The sequence below is a fragment of the Anser anser genome (assembly GCF_964211835.1).
Source record: "Anser anser genome assembly, chromosome: 17".
In the NCBI taxonomy this organism is placed as follows: Eukaryota; Metazoa; Chordata; class Aves; order Anseriformes; family Anatidae; genus Anser; species Anser anser.
Window position 1 is genome coordinate 3,329,436 of NC_139738.1, and position 21,685 is coordinate 3,351,120.

The 21,685-nt window shown below is 43.0% G+C and overlaps 1 long non-coding RNA gene across 9 annotated transcripts in view; it reads right to left on the reverse strand.

Moving 5' to 3' along the window:
- Positions 1 to 21,685, reverse strand: part of LOC310883170 — a 59,779-nt gene that overhangs the window by 1,696 nt on the left and 36,398 nt on the right. For 7 of the 9 annotated variants that reach the window (XR_014573344.1, XR_014573345.1, XR_014573346.1 and 4 more), the window contains one exon: positions 12,077 to 21,060. This is a non-coding gene — a long non-coding RNA (uncharacterized lncRNA). Of the gene's footprint in view, positions 1 to 34; positions 21,061 to 21,685 lie in introns of those variants that run through there. The other 2 variants (XR_014573351.1, XR_014573343.1) reach the window with 2 other exon arrangements.

A 21,685-nucleotide genomic window follows, 5' to 3' on the forward strand; every position in this document is an offset into this window, starting at 1 on the left:
CTCCTGGCCTTTTCAGCCTCCTGGCCTTTTCAGCCTCCTGGCCTAGAGCTGTGCAAACACATCACGGCTCCAACCCCACTGTTGGGAGAGAAGATTGCAGCACTGTGCCTCTGTGGAGACGTGAATTTTGTGTGCTAGAGCCGACATATCCTGTCACACCTCCTCCACAGCAATAACAAGGCTTAACAGCATCTAACGGAGTGATTTCCAGCAGCTCTGTGGTTGGAAGTATTTATGATTGCAGCTACATCTAAAAATACTCATTAGTACAATAGCCAACGTCCTTACCCTGTTGTCCAAATGTTCCACTTTGGCCTAAATTGTGGCACAATGTCTTTCTGTGAGAGCTCCTCCTGATGCATGTTGTTGTTTGGTTCACCCTTTAAACATCGTTACCAGACAGTGTTAGAGTAGATCCAAGAAATCCAGCACTGTCTAGTAAGATGCCCACAGAGGACCATGGTCTGTCCAGCAGCTGGAGAAATGGAGCAGCTATTAATGATTCCACATTCTTCGGGATGTCAGTGGTCCATGAAAACTAATGGAAATGGCTTGAGAAAGATTGCCTTGCATCACTGAGCGTGTAAGTAATTTACCAGGTAGGTGGTGGACAGAAGGAAGACACTGGGTACTAAAAGATAACGTGAAAATCACGGCGGATTTCAGAAGACAAAGTTGATAATAGAAGGTTGATTTACTTAAGATCTAAAATAGAAACACAAGGTTAAGTTCCATTTCAACACAGCGTAAAAGCAGGAAGATTTCCTTTGTTTTGTTTCTCTCTTTCCTCATTCTGTCCTCCCTTTTGAATCACAAAAGTACCAGCAGCTTCAAGTCTTTCCAATCAATTAAAAGGACAAACTGAAAACTGGCATACAAATAAAACAGTGCTAAGAAGGGCACAAAAAGTGACAAAGATGGCCTAGCATTTAATACAGGTCATTGCTTTTAGAACAAATACTTTATTGTACTGCTTGGGTTTAAGGGATACAGACAAATTTAAATCTTAAATCAAAGTCACAGGAGGCTTAGGTGTGCAGCTGTTGGTAATGTAATTAAGCGTACTGAATGGTAACGATAAAGATGCAGGGTCGCTGTCTGCTTTATTATTTTTTTTTTCCTAAAAGGAGGGGAAGCTTGCTGTAGCACATCATGCAACAGAGAAGGTCGAAATCTAGCCCAGTTCTCAGCCTGAAGGGGTCCCTTACCTGAGAGCTCTGTGCCACTGTAAGGATGCTGGATTTCTGGCTGTCTCTGACCCTCTGCACACGCAGGAGATGGGTACCAGGATTTGCTCAGCTCCCTTCCCTGGCCCCTTGGTTGCTAGCTGTACCTCTCGAGGTACTATCGTGCAGTAGCAGGAGAGCTCTGCTCTGAGCTGCTCTGCATAGGCACTGTTCTGCTTCATGCAATATTTATCATAGCCCTAAGACACTTTGTGGATCCAGCACAGTATTTCACGGGGCATATGCAAGCTTTGTATAAGACTCAACAGTAACACAACTCAGCTCATCCAGGCTACACGTCCATGATTTTTATTTTTTTTTTTTAAACTTCTGACCAGGTTTCAAGGACCAGCCAGCCTTCACGTGAGGAATTAAACACTGCAGTACAGTGTGTGCCAGTAAGAGACCCTGGGTGGGAAGGGGGGCTGCTGCTGTGCCCTGGAGTGCTTCACACCTGCCAGGTACACTGAAACACCTGCCCATAACGCCCAGGCCGATAAAAGCATCTATCAGCAACAATAACCTTTCTTGGTGATAGCCATTATACAGCACCTCTAGTATCTGATAACTGGAGGAGTTAAACTTCCTGGATTGCTTTAATTCTCAGAAAAGAACAAAAAGCATCTGTGAACCACTGAAGACAACATTCTCACACTAAGTCCTTCCAGGCTGAGCTAGCTTTTTCCAAGTAACTTTAACCAGTATCACTGATTTATGGAAAGAAACCTCACAGAGTAAGAATCAAGTCCATTGTACCTTAAAGCATATTGTAGTGGCCATCCACTAAAATAATGACTACAATCGGGGAAGGGAAGTTAAGTGTCCCCCGCTCTCTCACCAAAAAGTAATAAATGGAAATAAAAACATATTTATTTTATTTTAATACAGATAACGTATACCTTATTTAAAATTTCAAGGTTTTAAAATAAATGGCTTTGCTATTAGAACATCTTGCTGGAGGACAGAAGTCTAGAGGAACTGATGTGAAAAGGAAGGAGTAAGTTACCATAGCAAAGCTGAAAAAGTAAATTCCACTTTCGATTTCAGGTGTTTGTTTCTTCAATTTTCTTATACTTAGGTGAGAAGAACATTTTGATTTTGAGAGAAAATTATGAGCTAGAAAACTCAAATGTTAAATTTCAGTAAAATGTTTACTTTCATTCTCTTGAAAGCTACTATAACTTGAAAGTAAATAGAAAGAATCTATTTGGAAAAGAGTACTTGCATTCGTCTTTGCTACAAAACTTAACATTTTCATTTGAATGTGTTCTTATCATTGCAGCATCAAACATATGCTATCCTTTATATTCTGCATGATTTTCTATTTACAAGCTCATTCTAAAATTATTTCATAATTCTACAGTAAGGACAAGATTTTCATATATTTGCTTTTATCCTTTATTCTAGAACATGAAACATTTCATTATAAATTTAATCATGCTTGGGGAGGCTCGACAGTCAATCAAGCATGGATTTCTCTACTGGCCACTAACCTCTGCTTGCAAATTTGCTGTTGAGCTTTTCCACGTTGTACACGAAACACCATAATCATCATTACCAGGCAGTATTAGAAAAACAGAAAACATCCAATGCTGCCCAGTAAGATGGTAATGGCATCTCAGGATCATGGTCTACAAGCAGTAGATATAGAACAAGCAAGAAAGCCTCATCATTTGGAGAAGGAAAAAGAGGAGGGGGGAAAAAACACCACCTGCAGCTGTCCCTCCTTTGTGGTTTCAACAATTATCAAATACTATTCATGTGGGAGAGGAGGATGCAACTACATTCTGAAAAATTATCCCAAAAGTACTCGTACAGGTCACGATACACACAGGTCCTGCCTCTTCCCACCATCCCCTGCCTCCCCACGCACACCTTCAGAGCTGTCACTTACCAAGGAGAGTCCTCATTTCTATTTACACCTACTGGAACACACTCACCAGCAGAAAACTGTAACAAGATGGTATTTGAGGTATGGGCAATTACAGCCAACCTTATGCCCTACCTGGTAATGTCAAATGAAAATGGGGGGGAATGCAAAATCCAGGAAGCAATGCAAGCCTTAGGCATATGACTCTTACCTTTCTTCTGGTACCTCCAACCATTTAAGCTTTATCTACGCTTTTATTAAGCAATTAAAGTTTGCTGATCCTTTCAGTCATATTTTAATCAGGTTTATTTTTTTTGCACAGTTGTTACAAAGAAGGAATGAGTGTTTAAACAGAGGGCTTGGATCCTCTCATTGTACACAATATTTTTGTACGTGTAGATTTTTATGATATTGAAGCATTACATTAAAAAACACACCTAATCCTCCAAAAAAGCTCTGCAGCACCTAAATGCATGACTACAGTTTCTTCAGCACAAAGAGGCTCAGTGTTGACATTTAATACCCTTACGAAGTCAGAACTGGTAACCTGACAAACACACCTTCCATTGCATTCCAAAACCTGCTGGAAATCTCCATTTCCACCCACAGCGTGGGTACAGGACGGGGTTTGTCATTCCCTCCCTCTGCCCATTTCCTTCTTTACCTGCACAGCTGCTAGGTTTCTCAGCCAAAACCACACCAGGGTGGTTCGTGATGGGGTGCAACAACAAAATGACCTCCAACATGCAGGGAGGCAAGAGGTGCAGCTGAAAGCAGGGGAAGAGATGTTTTAGTTTGGTTCCAGATAACTCCAAGTCAAAAAAGCTACATTCCTGAACAAAGGGAGCTTGTGTTTTAATTTACAACAGCAAAAACAACCCTTACTGCTTGTATAAAGACTTCTAAACTGCAGTAAGGTGAAAGCTATTCTCAAACTCTCAGCTGCACAGCAACTGTTTGAACAGCAGGACTGCATTCAGTAGAAAGGTGGAAAAAATAAAGTGAAAAACAGCTGGAGAGAAATGTGATGAAATGATAAATGAAGCTGTTGTTGCAACTAGAATCCCACTGGTTTAAGATGTTCAACTGTCATGTCATTCTCTACATTACCCAATATTTTAGATTAGTCACTATACTGTACAACACCTCCTCAAGATTCACTTAAGAGCAATTCCAGTCAAATTCCGGTGCCAACAAGTCACATTACAAGAGCTCTTCCATGAGGCTACCCCACACAGCTTTTCAAGTCTTGTACTGTGTGCCATGCCCTTGCATTGGCATTTGAACAAAAATACACATGTGATTCCCCCTTCTGTTTCAGAAGGCCAACTTATGAACAGCTAAATAGATCACTGAAAAAAAAAACAACATAGGGGTGGAGGAAGGGTTGGGGTTGCTTTTACATTTTGTGGTGGTGTTAACAAGAAGACACTGAACACCACCAGTCCCTTGCTAGTAGGTAAGTGTCAAGAAAGATAAAGCTTCCCGAGGCAGCTAACAAAAAGACATGCTCCACTTCACCATTACAACAGAAAGCGTCTTTTCTACATCAATAACATCAAATGAAGGAAGTCAACAAGAAGAAATAAACAATAGGTCTTTGTCTACAGTAGCATACATGTTAGTTAGAATAGCAAGAATGTAGGATTTCCATGCAAAAAAACTCAGGTTGTGTTAACAGATCAGGTTGATATGTATCAAAACTGTGCTTGTTTAATATTAGATCAATAGTTTTCTTGACTGACCACAGTTTATAAAAAATTACATGATACTTAGTTATAATTAGGGAGAAAACGTTGAATTGCATCGATTTCATAAACTCCTCAGGGAGGGAAGGTGATGGACACATGTTAAGTGGCTCGGGTCAAACCTAAAGGTCCTAATGAATAAAACCAGACCTTCAACAGAAAAGGTCATCCAGAAGAGCAGAATCACAGGCCAGAATCTCAACCGACTGCACATTGAGAGGTTGTCACTGTGGATGAAACTTAGTCCGCTGAATGTGTGCTATCATGTAATATGTGAGCGTGGGATCACAAATTTGATTTCACCCATCTAGTTCTGCCCTCAGAAACCACATGGAATTGCCTTTGCTGCTGTGTGGATGGAGTTTGCCAGAGCTTCCTACAACTGGAGGTGCACAGGAAATGTTTTTCTCTGTTGAACATGGAATAGAAAACACCTGAGATGTCAGTGCTCATAGAGAACACAGAGATTTATCTTTTTTAAGATGTCCTCTTCAAGCTGTAACAGAGCCTTTGCTTAATCTTTACATTTTACACCACGGTAACCTTGGAAAGCTGCCAGGAAACTGTGTTGCCACTTAAAAATAGTGACAGCAAAGGGAGAAATGCATAAACATTTTACATTAGCATGCAAGCGCCCAGCCATTGCCCCACCTTCTCCTGAGATGAGATGGAGGACGCTGCGTGTGTCACAGACCGGTGTCACCGCTCGGGTGAGACGGGAGGTTGTGAAACCTGCGTCCTTGCCTATTTTCTGAGCTCAGCTGGAAAAGGTGCTGAGCCACCCCATCTAGCCTTGGATCAGACTACGTGCCCCTTAGCAGCCCCACCTAGCATTTCGGATGCCATCTCAAAGACGCCATAAGGAGAGTTCAAGGCAATCACCATTTCATTTACGATGCTCTGGGAATCAACCCAGCAGGAAAAGACGGCATGATCCTGCTGTTTTCTGATGGTGCAGGAATATTTCAGCCTGATCCAAAACACCTTCATCTGTGGCCCAGCTAGAAGGTAGCATCTCTTGCTTTCATGAGCACAAGAGCAAAACTGCACGAGAAATATACCCTAAGCTAACAATTCACTGCTCCTGGGCTCAGTGGATCTTTCTCAAAGCCCATTTCTTACTACTGAAACCATTCAACAATCTCAGAGATGTTATATGGACCAAGACACATGTTCAAGCCAGAAAGCATACACATAATGTCATGAACTAATGCTTCAGAGGTATAAAATCCAAATCTTGCCAAGAGATTCAACGGTACACATCTTTCTGTATCCAGAATGTACAAATCAGTGCCAGTGGCATTATATCAGCTCTCACATCTCTCCCACCCAGAAGAGGTGGAAAACATCTAAAATGAAGATATTTCAGTGGCACAGGAAAGCCTTGCTTCTTTCCGCAATAGGTGTACACAAAGGGAAAAGGCAGAAGGGAAAGTAAATACGTTTTTTTTTTTCAGGACTTTTTCCTTTAAAGACTCTTTCACCCTCCTGACTTTGACATATTTCCTGATAGAAAAATACCTTGGATGTGTTCAGTGCAGAAGAACCAAGGCACGGGAAGGGTGCAATGACCATGCTGAACCAGCACAAAACAGCAGTCGGATGTGGCAACCCTCAGCCCAGGTGTCCAGGCACTTTTCCGAGGACCCAAAGAGAAACACGGGTGCCCACCTGCCTTTAAAGCTCTGCCATTTCTCACCCTCCCTTCTGCAATTGCGAACAAAAGGCTAAGAAATCCATGACGGGGTGTGCTGCTACAGTCTGCCTGTTCCTAAAGAAATGAAATTGGATCGAGCAATTCCCTTCATACACGCTGAAAGACATAAAAAAAAAGTACCAGTCTTGATTAAATTCACCATGGAAGGGCGAAAGGCCTCAGTCCTATTTCTCCTTTTAGCAATGGAAAAAAGATGTTTTTAATTAAAATCCTTTTGACATACCAGGCCCTCTGCTAACACGTTTTACTAACCATTCACAGCACGTCAGGAATGGCAGCCTGGAGCAGGATTCGACTCTCAGTGTATTATTATGAAGGGACAATAGTATAATATTATACAACCAGAGGTTGGAGCAGACCTGCCAAGTCATCCAGCCCTTCCTGCACGCTTCCTTCGCTTCTGGTCTCTGACAGAACTGCTCTCAAGAGAGTCCTGTGCTTGGGTGAGGCCCTAGATTGGGCTTCTGAAAGACCTTGCATTAAACGGGTGTTTTGTAATGTCCTCCAAATCAGTTTTGAGTGAAAACAGGGACTCTGTTGGTGCAGATTGTACCAAGAGAGTATGTTGTTGGCACACCAAGTCAACCCAGCACTTGCAAAGGAGTTGAAACTCCTTCTCAAAGGAGTATCAGAACCATACATCAGTGCTACACTGACTTCCTCATCAGACTCCTCCTAGGGCCTTGTCCTATATTGACTTACACCAGAAAGAAACACCTGAAGATTAAGCCAAGGAGGAGAATGTAGTTAAACAAACAAAAATTCTGCAGCTCCGCACGGGTTTCCTGTATAAGCTGGTACATGGTAACACGCTAAGATGACTACTACAAAGGCACGTATTTCTTAGCTGCATAATGTAGTTCTAACACACAACCCTCATTCCTTGCTCCTGTGTTAATCATTATTCAACCAGACAATGGCTGGTAAATTTTCTGTTCAAAATTTCATATCATTTGTGGCCTACCCCTCAGCACTGTGCAATGAAAATGGCGTTTTCTGCGGGGAGGAAAAAAAAAGAAAGAAAGAAAAAAAATCTATCATTGTAGCAAACAAAAACGGCGAAACGGTTTCCAGGAAGACATAAAATCTTACAGTGTACTTTCTGGAACTGTTTTAGAGCTAATCCACTGAATGAATAATAATCTGTTTGGTTTGCCTAACTGCTGTCAATAATGGAATACAGAAAATAGAAAGAGCCTTTGTGTTATCTTCTGCACAACACTACATCTGTTTAACTTTTCCTCCTTAGTACCATAGGCGATGCTTCATATACAAAACAAATTTTAGAAGTGAATAATAGAAAAAAAAAATCAAAGGAAATTCATACTTTGTAAAAAATGAGGTGATTTTTTTTTCTGTTGGCAGCCAAAGGGCCAACACCAAACCTAATATCAATTAGTATGAGTTCAGAAAATGATTTTTATAAAAAGTAGCTTAAATGTTTACATGCAATTTTGTGTGATATTTTGATCTTCACTTCATCATGTGCAACCCTGTGCACAGGATGGAAAGAACCTTCATAATTCTTTCTTATTACTGCAAGAGCTACCAAAAATTGGCCATGGTTTGAATGTTTTGCTGAGCGTTCCCTAAGGAGGTTACTCGGAGTCACAGGCAATGCTGTACAATCAGCACACCCAGCCACCTGCTCTAGCCAACACAATGCTTGCAACGACAAATTCTCAGACACAGAAGCCCCCAAAAAGGCATGGGCCACCTTTCAAACGAGTTATGGGTCTCACTAACCGGCATGGTCTGCACGAAGACAAGTCAAATGGAAGCATTCACTTCTAAAGCCCACATTTCCCAGATGAACCCTCATTTCACACCAAATCATAACCCTGGATCTCTCTCTTTTTTAATACTAAGTCCAACATGTTTATTTCAGTCTGGTTCACCGAATAAAAATAGTTTGTTAGAAACCGATAGCCTGCTTATTCCTCACTTGACTAATAAACTAACAATCTTCAGCTCCTATTTTTCTTGTCTGTTTGGAGTGAGACATTTATTATCTACCAAGCACAAAAATTATTAATATTTACCCCCTCTCCCCCCCCCCAAAAAAAAGGTTGTAAGCTATGGCACCAGCTTGCTGCTTACATTCCCGCTGCCAGTGAAACAAACAATTCATGCCCACCAGAGGCCTGAGAGTTTCGAGAATTTCTTGTTCCACAGAAGACTGCACTTGCTTTTAGTACACACAACACAAGCGTGGTGACAGCACGAAATTAAATGCTTTGTCTCGAGAGAATAGCACTATGTTATTATGTCAAAAGCTGGACAAATCTAAGATGCATCATAAAAGATAAATCTCCAAGCCAATTAATCTAGCATATATCTAATAAATTGAGAAATAAATCCTTTTCACCTTCCTCCTACTCCCCAAGATAGTGTTTTCCAGGTGGGCCTGCAAACAAGGGGAAACTGCAATTCAGTCAGACACAGGATCTTTCAAAAGATCAAGGAGAGAAGGAACGAAAAAGACTGGAGCAGAAGGGAAACATGGAAGAAGGTGCTTGTAGCCTTACCGTTGTGAAACACCCAGGCGCAAAACACAAAGTAAAGAAACAGAATTAAAAAAAAAAAAGGCAAAAAACACCACCAAAACAACAACAACAAAATAAATAAATTAATAAATAACAACAACCAAAAAGAACAAAAAAACAAGCCACCACCAAAAACCCCAAGCGCCCCATCTCATTTTTCCGAGTCCTCAATGGTGTGCTTTCTCTGCCTATGCGGTACCCATGAAATATAAAACCACCCTAATGGTCACCCAGGTTACCAACTTCATTTAGTTAATCATCACCACTATTACCAATGTTCAGGCCTTGAGAAAAAAGGAAAGAATGACTGAAGAGGAGTGGAAAACAAGGAACTCAAATGAACTCCACCCCTTTTTTTTTTTTTCTTTAAACATGGTGAGTAATGAGCTCTGTACCTATATTACCTTTCTTTCTCCTCCCCTCTTCTACTTCTTACCGCCTCCCCCACCCGCTTCTCAAGTAGGCAAAGTTCCCCCAGCCTTAAAACAATCGGGTATCAATTAATGGGGTATCAGATATGCCAGGGGGGACACGGAGGTGCCCGGCTTTGCCCAGGCAGCTGCAGGTCTGGAAAGGAATGCAGCTCCAGTGGGGGGAAAAATAACTTGTTGGTTAACCTGCAGGGTGAGCCTTAATCAATAGGCACGGCCCGATGAAAAGAACAAAGCATGTGAAACTTAAGCCTTTATATCTCGGAGCTCCATCAGATAAAAGCTGTACCTGGAGTTGGAAAGGACAGCCAGGCTTAGCTGCAAGCTTAAAAGCATCAGTGCAAACCAAGTCCTGTTTCTGGAGTTCGGATGGCTTATTGATCGGGATTACTTCTGCCACCACCGAAGACTGGAAAAAAAAAAAAAGTAAGCCCCTAAAACAGACTTATCTGACTCTAATGACAGAGCCATTAAAAAAAAAAACAAAACTAATTAAAGTGAAATGTGCATCCCGACTGTGAAATGTGATTTCCTCGGGCCACTTTCCCCTGCCCAAAATATGGTAAGAACATTCTAATTAACTTGTTTTGCAAACAAAATGTCTAACAAATTAACATCTGATTGCACTCATATTTTATGTCCAATTTACATTTTTGTAATTTGAAATCTCATTACATGCCTTTTTTTTTTTTTAATTAGGAATGTAGAAAATAAGCACTTCAGCTTTTCTCCCTTTTTTTTCCCTCCAACTAAGTACACTAAGAAAACCCTATTTCTTAGACGAGCAAACATTCACACAAAAGGGGAAACCTAGGAGGGTTTTTAAAGTTTAATGAATGTCATATTGAAGCAATTTTCAAACACTATCATTAACTGGTATATCGTAACTGAAGTATATTTTAATGTGCCCTTTCATTCATTTCAATTCTGATTAAATTAAAATCTTTGTTCCACGGAGGATTTTTTTTTTTTCCTTTCTAGAATAAAGAAGTTTTACTCCATTTTTATCAGTAAAACTGTGTCAGTGGGTCAGCTTCAGGACCCACACTCCTCTGAACTCATTCCCTGCATGGACCAACATTGCCCTTGGTGCTAACGGGCAGGCTCCAGACCAAAAGAACTGAACCCCTGCTCTGTTGGGAACACCAAATAGCATCACTGTATCAGGCATCTGGTGCTTGATGCTGGTCATCGCCAGATCTCGGCAACTTTTATAAGATGCCAGACTTGGAAGCTGTAATTTTTAGCTTTCCTGAAATGTACTAAAATAACCAGGATTGGGTTCATGATTACACCACGGCTAGTAATTTAATTTTTCTGAGAAATCTTCACCACGATCACTGCTTGCTGGGCAGAATGGGAAGAGGAGACAGAATTTGGTATTTAGTTAACAGTTTCCAAAATCCTGGCATTCCTATGGTTTCCTACAAGTCTGTAACATTTTGGTTGTTTAATTTCAGTTGCCCATATGCCAAACAGTGTCTTTAAACAGCTCAATTTCTCACTTAGTAATGACCAATGATTCAATAATTAAAATCATTGATTTTGAGAGCCCTTTAGACACCCACAGGCAAAGGTGCGTGCAAAAGTTTTCCATGTAACACCTCCAGCTCTGTGTAGGCACCGAAGTTCAGACACCCACATCTGCAAGCTGCAATGCAAGTTAAATTAAAAAAGGGATCAAAGCCAATTAAAAAGACTGAGGCCAGTACAAAATTTGCAAAGTAAAAATTAAATGGATAAAACCTCCTAGCTAGCTATTTGTGTACCGACGGAACAGCACGCCATTTTTCAACAGTAATGCTGTTCTCTAAGATTCACGCAAGTGCAAAGTAATCTTCTGTTACAGAGGAGTGTAAAACAAAGCAAAAGCGTCTTTAAATCATAATTCTTTCAAGGAAAAAGTTAAGTCATCTGAATTTAAATACCTGCAATTACAGGGAGAAAATATACGTAAAAATAAAAATGAAGAATTAACTGCACTGGAAAAGAGGGGTACATAATTTAGCAGTATTTCACGCGATCCTGACAAAATTTTTCAGAAACAAGCCATTAAAGCTCTTCCTGAAATCAGCTAGATCACATAGCATTTAAATCAGGGCAAGCTCGAGCTCCCTGGTTCTGAGAAGCCAGATCCCCTGGCGTTATTTCGGCCCAGCTCGGTGCCTCGCAGAACTTTCTCGAAGGCTGTTTTACCAAAGGGGTGGAGGGAACGAGTGAGCAAACATTTTCTGCTGACTGCAAAGTGTCTGCAAAGCCAGCCCAGAGCCTCTTCCTGAAGCCGGGTAGATGCATTATACAAGAAGCCTGCTTGCTTACAAAACACCTCTTACTCCTCCATCCAAATTTACCACGTCAACAGCATCACCCTCCAGCTGCCGACCCGAGCGGAGAAGCCGAGAAGGGGCTTTTTGGGTACCTCGACTCGATCTGCCCATCTGAGAAAGCGGCGCAGCGACTGCCTCCAGCCCGCTGCTAGACTTCAACACTTCAAAAACGCAGCAAACCACTTTGTTTTGTCTTCTGCCTCTTTGGTGTCCAAGCAGGCAGCGCAAGTAAAGGCTAGTCGCAGCTGGCACTGCTCCCTCCGCAGCGAGAGCGAACTAGCGCGAGAACGGGGAGAAGACTTAATTATGCTCGTTTTGTCAGGCACACACACACACAAAAGCCTCAGGTAAGAAAAGAATAAACAAAACGAACCCAAAATGGCTCCTCCGTGCCATGAGCGGAAACCGATGACTGAAGCAGAACGAGATCTCCCCTTCCACCTGAACAACATCGGCGGCTGAAAAGTTCCCAATCAATTTCCTTCACTTCCAGCACAGCAGCTGAGGAATTAATTCTGGCTCCAAAGTAGCAGAAGTAATGAGCGTATGTCTAAAACTAGAGGGTTGGGCATTTTGCAAATGTAATAAAATACATTAAAATGCCAGTTAATTTAAAAACTAACTGAAAAGTGGCAATCGCAACAAAGAAATTGAAAAGGAACCTATAGCATGTTGCATTTTGAAGGGTCACTGTTAGCAGTACCCAACTAGGTGCTTGTTGAAATGCAACAATTCTCTTTGCATAGATCTCTTAAAATTTACACTAATCTCGTTTCAGTCGCCATAAAACTTCTCCGAAGGTGTCTTTTTTTCCAAGCTCTCCACGACACCTCAGTGAAACTGGCTTTCCCCCATGGCTCCCTCCTATTCAGTTTCTTGGTTCTGCTCCTACCTGCCCTGACTGGTTTTGCTGGTTGGAAAATGAACGTTCGAATTCATGCGCCGCTTCCCCCTCCCCCAGAACTGAGCAGACAAAACCTGATCCCTACAACAAAACCCTCTTTAATCTACCTGGGGAGAAAAGGAGGAAGAGAAAAGAGGACAGAGCCCTAAAAAAAAAGTGAAGTTGAAAGGAGAATTTCGATGAACGTAGGCATGAAAGGCATCAAAGAAGTCATGCTGCATGCTAGGCAGATCATTTTTACCACAGCACCTGGACTCTAAGGCTTACCAGGACCATGAACACACACACATTCAAGTAACTTCAGCGTGGAAGCACAACCACCTTTTCCCAAACCAAGCTCATCAGCCTTCGAGAGGTAACAAAAAGGACGCAATGACCGTCAGGAGAGCGCACGCCAGGGTTTCCATCGCCTGATCTTTCCGTGTCCTGGAAAAGACGAACTCGGAGCGAGAGGCATTCGCAGCGAGATTCACACGAAACGAAGGAAGACAAAAAAAAATAATTTTAAAAATAAAATACAACCGTACCTGAAAAAAACAACACTTCTAAATCGTATCAGACTATTGAAATAAAATTTAAAAATAAAAAATAAAATAAAAAAAAGAAAGCAAAGGATGAAACCACGCATGGCTTTCTTCGCAGCCCAGAGCGCTGTTGCTTGTTTAAGCTGGAATTGAGAAGAGACGGCGAGTGTCTACGGGCTCGTCTTACATGTAGTCCTTCACCCCTCCCTGCGCAGGTGCATTCCTCGCGTCCAACCAATCTCATGGCCTCTAGCTATTAACAGGTGTGTCCTCCGCTCGGGGAGCGGCCGAGCCGGGCCGACTGGCGTGCTGCAGCCCTGCTTTGCACACACTGGCCTCTCCGGGGGCACGCGGGTCTCCACACTGCTGCCGTGAACAAAGATTCAACTATTTATCGAGTTCACGCTTGGATTTGGCGGTGCTGCTCCAAAATATGTCTCACACCCCTTCTAGACACCCCTAAGATGTGTGGGAGAAGAACAGAGGTCTACCGGCACCCAAGGGTTCAGGAGGAAGTGGCATTCAATATTGCTGAGATGGCTCAAATGTTTTAGAAACCAACTAATTTTCAGTCGATCAGAATATGACACCCATTGAATTAGAAATCAGATTATTCAGCTGGAACCCTCCTAGGTCACCCAATTTGCAATGGAATAGCGATTACATGGATGGGCTGATGATCGCTTTCCCAAACAAGGGCGACCTAAGGCACAGATGCGAGGACTTGCTGAAGGACTTGCACGTAATTTTGCTGGTAAATTCACAAGAGTTGATAATTTTATTTTTTTGAAATCTTAAGAGCAGCTTGAATCCCATCACCATCTAGTCTTGACATCCAAAATAATTTCAGAAACTGATAAAAAGTCCAGCCACAACTCAAGTCCACTGATACACAAGCTAGTAAGAGCAGAGGCCTACGACTGGATTCCTACATCCAGTCACAGGCACCGTGACTGAAATTACAAAAACCACAGCACACGTCAGCTCAGACCTCTGTGGTATTTACTCCTAGTTTAGCCAGGTAGAAATTCCATTCTCAATGCTGACAAAAGGTCCTGTTTAGGCTACAATCAACAGAGCCATACTTTCCTTTCCCTGTACAAAATGCTTCTGGGATGCTGACAAGTGGAATCTCTTCCATGATAACCTTGTTTTGAAAGTGTTGAAGGATGTAGGAAAGGGGTTGATACAGAACCACTGTTCACTCCTCACTATGATTAATAAATGCACTTAAAACAAAGCCAGACTGTGGCTTTCTTTACACTAATTTCAGCCCTTTTCAAGGAAGTTTTCAGCGAATTCTCAGCAGTGTCAGGAAAAAAGAAAAACAAGTGAAATGTTTTCTTCTTGTTATGAAGGAAATGCACTCACATTTCCCATGAAAGATGTAGCTAATGAAACAACAAATTATCATGTTAATTAGCCCAACTGGCAGAAGAATTCCCCTAAGACACAACTTATCCCCACAGCTAACTCCAGAGAAACCTTGGAAACCTTTAGTTGCAAAAGACTGATTTCTCCTGCAAGGTGTTATACGATTTGCAGTTTGATTATACTCTCGGCTGTGCTTCAGAGCAAGCTGGCTTTCTCCTTTTCTTCTCCCACTTGCTGGAGCTGTCGCTTCAAGACACATGTTTTTGACTGGGACAAATCTAGCCCACAGCATTTTGGAGAAGAAACTTATGCCTGCAGCATCCCAATCTGCATTTGCGTACCCTCAAAGGAATTTAAAAGTCAAAGTTAATAAATAGCTTTCCAAATACAGGATTTCAGTGTCCAGTTCTTTGGCCGGCAGTTAGCGCAGATAGCATCTATAATCCATAGGAAGCTACCAACCTCCTAAAAACATATCCCAACGGGATACATGTTCCATGACATGGGGCAGGGGTGTGTGGAGGCACGTCTCAGTGCTTGTTAACATGCGTGATGCTGGAGTGACATTGGCCACGACACAGGTGGTAAAATCCTGGTGCCAGAGCCCTACATGTCTCAAAAGATTTGTTCACTTTGATCTTTTCAGTTGTCTTGACAGCGATTCAACACCCAAATTAATAAAACTAGCACAAATCTGTCAGCATATGCTGCAACACCATCCTGTATGGCAATATAGATACAGCCTACTTCCACATTGGGCCATCTGGACACTTAAAACATTTATTTGAGATTTTAACCTATGTGAGCATCAGAGTTTTAGATTATTATCTTAGCTGGCACACAAGCAGACATATTTTCTCCAGCATCAGGAAATGGCCAGTACGTGACTTAGGTACATGAATTATATCAGTATATATAAATTACCCCCCTTACTGCACAAGCCTCCCCCTCCTTTTGTAAACAGCATCAACATCTCCATCCTGACGGAGTTACAGCCCAGGACCCACCCCCATTCTGATTTTTTTTTTTTCCAATGACCTATCTGAGCCACCCCTAGGTTTGAGCAATGGTCTTTATTCTCCACGTAGCACCAGTCCAAGAGACTGGATCCTTAGGAACTCCCCACAACTGCTCTTTTCTGCCTCCTGTTCACTTGTAGCTGGCTTCTAGATGGCCTTGACCAGGCAACAGAGAACTGAGTTTTGTGATGGAATAATGCAACCGTATCTTTCCGCAGAAAAAGACAAGAAGTGACTGCAAATGAACCTCTCTGTTATCACAACAAGAAATTACTTATTATCTGCAATAAACTGCACTCTGGCCTTGGTTAGTACACAAGGGCCATTTGTTTGCAAACGAAGACTATTTACATATGACATACTTGCTTGATGGTAACGCTAAACACGTCTCTGTCATCTCAGTCCTATCTGTACGTGGCTGTTGTACCTTGTTGCAAGCACACTAGAAGCTTCAGATCAGGAAGACTTATCCAGCATCTGTAATGAGAGAGTTATGCTAATTTTGTTTACAAAATTCTTTGACATCTCTAAAAGATCCCCCTTGAAAACCCCACATATGGTAATGCAACTGACCACTGATCCATCTGTGGAACGAGTCTGGGCTTAGTGTCTTGGATATCTTTCAGCCCATCTGCGCTGTCTGCACACCTTACAAAAGTCATGATGTTAGCTTCAACATATCTGTAAAGAATGTTGTTTTATATCGGAGGAATTGAACCAGAGAGACTAAGAAAACTGAAGTGGCTTGCTTGAGATAACAGAGAAAAATCTGTTGTAGAGCCAGAACATCCAAGCTGTTATGTTCCAGCCCCTGCTTTGATTTCTCATACCTTTCTATTTCAGCCGGTATAACTATAGACAGCCAGTGGCCTATGCTGCCACATAAGACTGTGAAATTAAAAACAATTTTCACTTATATTCTTCAAAAGTTGTTTAACAGCCTGTTTAGATCAGAGATAGTCCTGTGTCAGCTGGACTCAGAAGTGCCCAAGTTCTCAATAAATGATTTATCGCATTAAGCAGAACCAGCATTTCGTGGCATACATATAATGCAGCAGAGGACTAAGCCATACAGGACCTACTGGTGCTTTATAATGAGCCTCTCATGTTCTCTTCTAATGCAGCAATAGTAAACGAGTCTTTTCCCCTGTACGCTGAGGTGAGGCTTCTCAAGGGCTTTATGATCTTTGAAAGCCAAGCTGCTGAGAGATTTCCATCATTCCATGGGCCAGGAAACTAGCTCGGCAGCAGGTACCCCGTGTCAGACTCCGACAGATTCAAATGCAGGTCCAAAACTTCTACACAGATAAATTAACTAATTTGGAGCTTGTGCAAATAGCATTTTCCCCAAGTCTCCAGTCCATACGTGCAAAACCCTTTCTTTGTGCTCCAGGGATGCAAATGCTCCTCCTGCTCTTATAAGCTTGACCCTATCACACCAGTAATAACCAACACGCCAGATAACAACACTGGACTGGAAAAACACTTGTCCACTTTTTATTTGTAACAAGAGATATAAACTATCCTTGAAATAAGATTTAATTCCTGGCACACTGCAATGATGTATTTATGCTGAAGGTGTTGGTTCTGTACTTTATAAATCTCCATGAAGTACACCAGAGAAGACCTTATTACATATTTTTCATCTTTAACAAGATTGACGTGCAGCTTATTACACCTACTACTGCAACATCCATTTCTGTTGTTATCAGAACAAATGGGCTACATCTGGGCCACGAGCACTTGACAGCAAACCAAATCCTCACATTAATAATTCCTCCTCAGGTAAATGCAGATAAGCTGAAGCACACAGGAATCTTGCCCCAAAAAACCACCCCAATTACGTGTAATTCTACACCACAGGATGTCACTGACACCAAAAGTTTGGTAGGAAGCAAATGCTCAGATAGATGAAAACACACCAACACTGCCTATAGAAGCACGCCCATGGTTTTAGATGGGATAAAGAAAGAAAGGAGGCAAATGCTCCTTGCCACACAGTTCAAACGTAGCATTTATTGTGTCAAAAATAAACATCTCCCATCACCAAACTATCTCACAGCCATTCCTCTTAGCAGTTCGTGTATCTTTTTTCAGTAAGTTCCTATTATGTAGTTCTGGAAATCAGGCTGCCAAGCACGTTGGACTTCTGATCCAATATTACAGCTCTTTTGTTCCTAGCACAGCTCTGCACCGAGGGGTCACGCTGGGGCAGATCCATAAAGGTGCTCACTCCTTTCATCTGCGGGCTGCAGACAGCAGTATCGCTTCCTGCATCACCTCCACCTCTTTCATCTTCGTACCTGCGCTCAGCAGCCCATTGCACAATGTACAGAGCTACAGGCGTGAGATTAAATGCGTGGCATCCCCAACCCGTGTTTGTTTGTGCAGCAAGCGCTCAGCAGCGCTCCCCAGCCCAGCGCCAGGGACGACTGCAGCAGCACACCTTGCTAGAATTACCGAGTTCTGTGCAGATGGGCGAGTCCACTAAACGGGAGGCTGATACGTGAAACCCAACTGCGTTTGTGAGAGCAAAGTTCAGTGCAAGGCACCACCTGTCAGGTCAGGAATAGGAGTCATAGCAGGAGTAACCTTCCATGTCTTAACAAGTTAAGCAAGCAAAGGAGGAGGGGAGTAGCGTATTGCTCTTTACAGCCTTCGGAGAGGTACAATAACCTGGAGGGACAGCTTGCATGCAATCAAACACTCTGCAGCTAAAACACGTTTTGCCAGTGGTGCTGTGTAAGGTCACGGGTACGTTTCACTGTTTCTTTACTGCTCTGAAGATGACAGAAGTGGTAGGCAGGCAAGTCAGGCTAACGCGTGTTTATTTGAACAGGGAAAGAAAGTTTTATGATCTTACAAGCCTTGCCTTCTGTTTTTCCCTTTTTTGCAAACATACTAACTTAGAGCCAAACATCCAATCTGACAGACTTAAATTACGCTTCCATAGGGCACAAGCTGGTGAACAAGGGATAGGTACGGTACCCTCCCTACCCTACCTTGCACACACATACAAAAACCCTTTAACCTGGCACTGAAGAGAGCCCCAGGAGAGGCCAGGGGCCCTTCCTTTAATCACTGCACAGCAGCCTTCAAGGGGCCTCGTCTGCGGCGTTGTGGTGGGTATCCCTGGTATAACCAGTTTGTTAACAGCCAGCAGAAGCGTTCCTGCTGCAATCAAAGCAAACAGAGCTAAAACACGAGCCTAATGACAGAACACTTCAAACGATGCAGAGCCCAAGTTGTGAATGAAATGCAGCTCACAGAGCCAGGCCATGGAGCTGAGCCTCGAATAAGAGGTGTCTAGCCTTTTTGTTCACTTTTTCAATGCTCTTTGATCCAATACATTATTTTTGAGAATCCAACTTATAAAAACTTCCTCAAAGCCTGGCTTGCAGAGACGCCAAGCAGCAAAACCCACCCAAGTCAATGAGAAGCCCCGGATTCCCTTCTTCACCACCAGAATGTCAATCCCATATCTACGCTAAAGTCTATACTGTACTCATCAGTGAGTCCCAATCAACCTCATCTTTCCCCCAGGGAAACTGAAGGGAGCCCCTGAGCTCCTGCACAAGGATCTGAACATTTCTGCCTTTCCTTCTGGCAGGGTTGCCTGCCACTCCTCGCTGCCTATTATCAAGTGCAGCAACTCAGCACCTGGGTTTGCCTGGACTCCCATCTGCCTGCTCCCCATTTGGCCACAGTTGAATGAAAAGAAAAAGAAAGAAAGAAAGAAAAAAAAAGGAGTGAAAACAAAGTCTTTCATCTTCATAGCAGCAAGATTTCAGATCTAAAGAGCTGGGGCTCTCAGCTGCTTTAAATTGAGGGTTATGGCTGCCAACTGCCAATCTGAAGCTGCATATTAGCTTTCATCCAATCCTGCGTTGTTCAGGCCGTAGCTTTTCTTGCCCTTTGTTTCCTCTCGGATCAGTTAAGTGGAAGCAGGTGTTTTCCTGCCCTGCTAATCTCTAGTACATTCAGACAGGCCCAGCAACTGCTCCCGTGTCCCAGACAGGTAAATGGAGCTTGGTGGTCGCGTTAATGGCTCCGCAGAGCAGCCCTGACAAATGTTCCCCCCTTTGCATGCAGTTTCATTTCACATTCTCTCCCTCATCGCACTTCATCTCTATACAGACCTTTGTTCTTCAAATGTGGATTTCTAAAACCAAGTGAGATGTTGAGCTGCTTTGGAAAGCTCTGATAGTTAATCAATCCGTGGAACGACCACGAGCACAAAGCCCGTGCTCACAGCTGAGCAGAAGCACTGCTTCTTTCAGAGCTGTGCAGCTTTAGCGTGTGGGCATGATTCATGCTGGGTGTTGGATTTTAAGGGCCCAACATGCTTTGGTGTCTGGCGTGAACCAAATCCTTGTGCTCAGAGCTGCTGGAAGATGAGCATAGCTGGTGGTAAGGGCAGTTAGGCTGGTACCAGACCACAGGCTGGCCAAGTCACCATGAAACAGAGCTGTAACAGGGCTGCTGGGTTAGCAGGGTCAAGGCTGTCATGAACCTGCAAGAGGTCATGCAGACATAACCCCAGTACCACAGCCTAAACACAGGCAATAGCTGAGAATCCCACACTATTTTGCTGGAATGATTGACCAACTTCTTCAACCGCTATAGCATCTATTATAGGTAAAGAAAGGCAGGCTGAGGGAAAAGCCAATTAGCTAAGATCACACAAGGAAGAAGAATGGCTTACATACATTTATCTCCACGTGCCCGTCAAGAATTAGCAGCAGCAGCTAAGCTTTCCCAGCTGACACAGTCCAGCAAAGAACCTCTGAACATTGATCTAGTTTTCTTCTCCTCGCCCACAAACCGTATCTTTTCATTAGGGCAAGCAGTATTCCTTTTCCCTTCAGACCAGCTTAATCTGTAATCAGGAACCTATTGGGCAACCAAGTGGCACTGTCAACATCTCTGCCCAGGCACAGATGGTTTCAATTCTGATGTAGGCTTGCCGGTTCAGACGGCAGTCACCAACGGAGCAGCTCTTTCCTAATTGCATCGCGTGACAGTGCAAATACAGCCCTGACTTCACCACTGCCTCGTGCCAGGGGTGAGCGCTACCAGGAGCGGCAGCACCCTCCTCCTGCTCGTGCCTCCCCAGCACAGCCCGTGGTGTGGGGCCGATGGCATGCAGGCATCTGAATCACCAGCCCACGGCACGGCTCCGTGAGTAAGCGTCTCCCTCCCATCGCACTTCCACGGCGTGTTGTAACAGCTTTGCATCTACCTGCTTTCTCGAAACCCTGCACTTGGCAAGCTGACGAAGCCACGGAGGAAAAACGACCCAGCAGCATAATCGCCAAATCCACAGCACGATGCCAAGCTTCGTGATGATCCTTAAATGTGATCCTCCGTAAACCTACAAATGACATGAAAGAAAGGAAACGGTTAATGGCACAGTTCGCTGCAGCCCAATTTTAACGTTTCTATATTAAGTAAATAAAGTTAACATAAAATTCGGGTCAGGAACTATTTGTTCAGGGTCAGGTGACTTCAACTCGGCTAATCAGGGAGACACACCTTGCCTTTTGAACAATCTTCCACATGAGATCTGTAGTTAAAAACAGGTTTGCTGCAGATCAAGTCAGTGAATTGCAGCACAAATACCCACAAAAACTAGAACAATGGGCATAATTTTCACTCCCTAGAGCATGCAAGCTCCAGATTATAGCAAAAGCAGGCACACAGCAAGCAGAGGGAACAGAATCTTACAACTCAGAAACAACTTACAAGACCCAGAACATACCATAAAAGACCCTAAAAAGCAATACACTGTTTAGATCAGAGGAAAAAAATCCACCCATCTGAAAGCTTGCTTACTTCAGACCACGTTGGCTATACTATTACATTCAAACCCTGCTCGCATTGAGGACAGCAGGAATTTTGCCATCAGCTTCAGGAAAGCACCTTTAGGCCAGCTGGGTTAGCCAACTTCGGTACAACTTGGGCTGGCCGCTTTCGTCCCAGTAAACTTAACTTTGGTA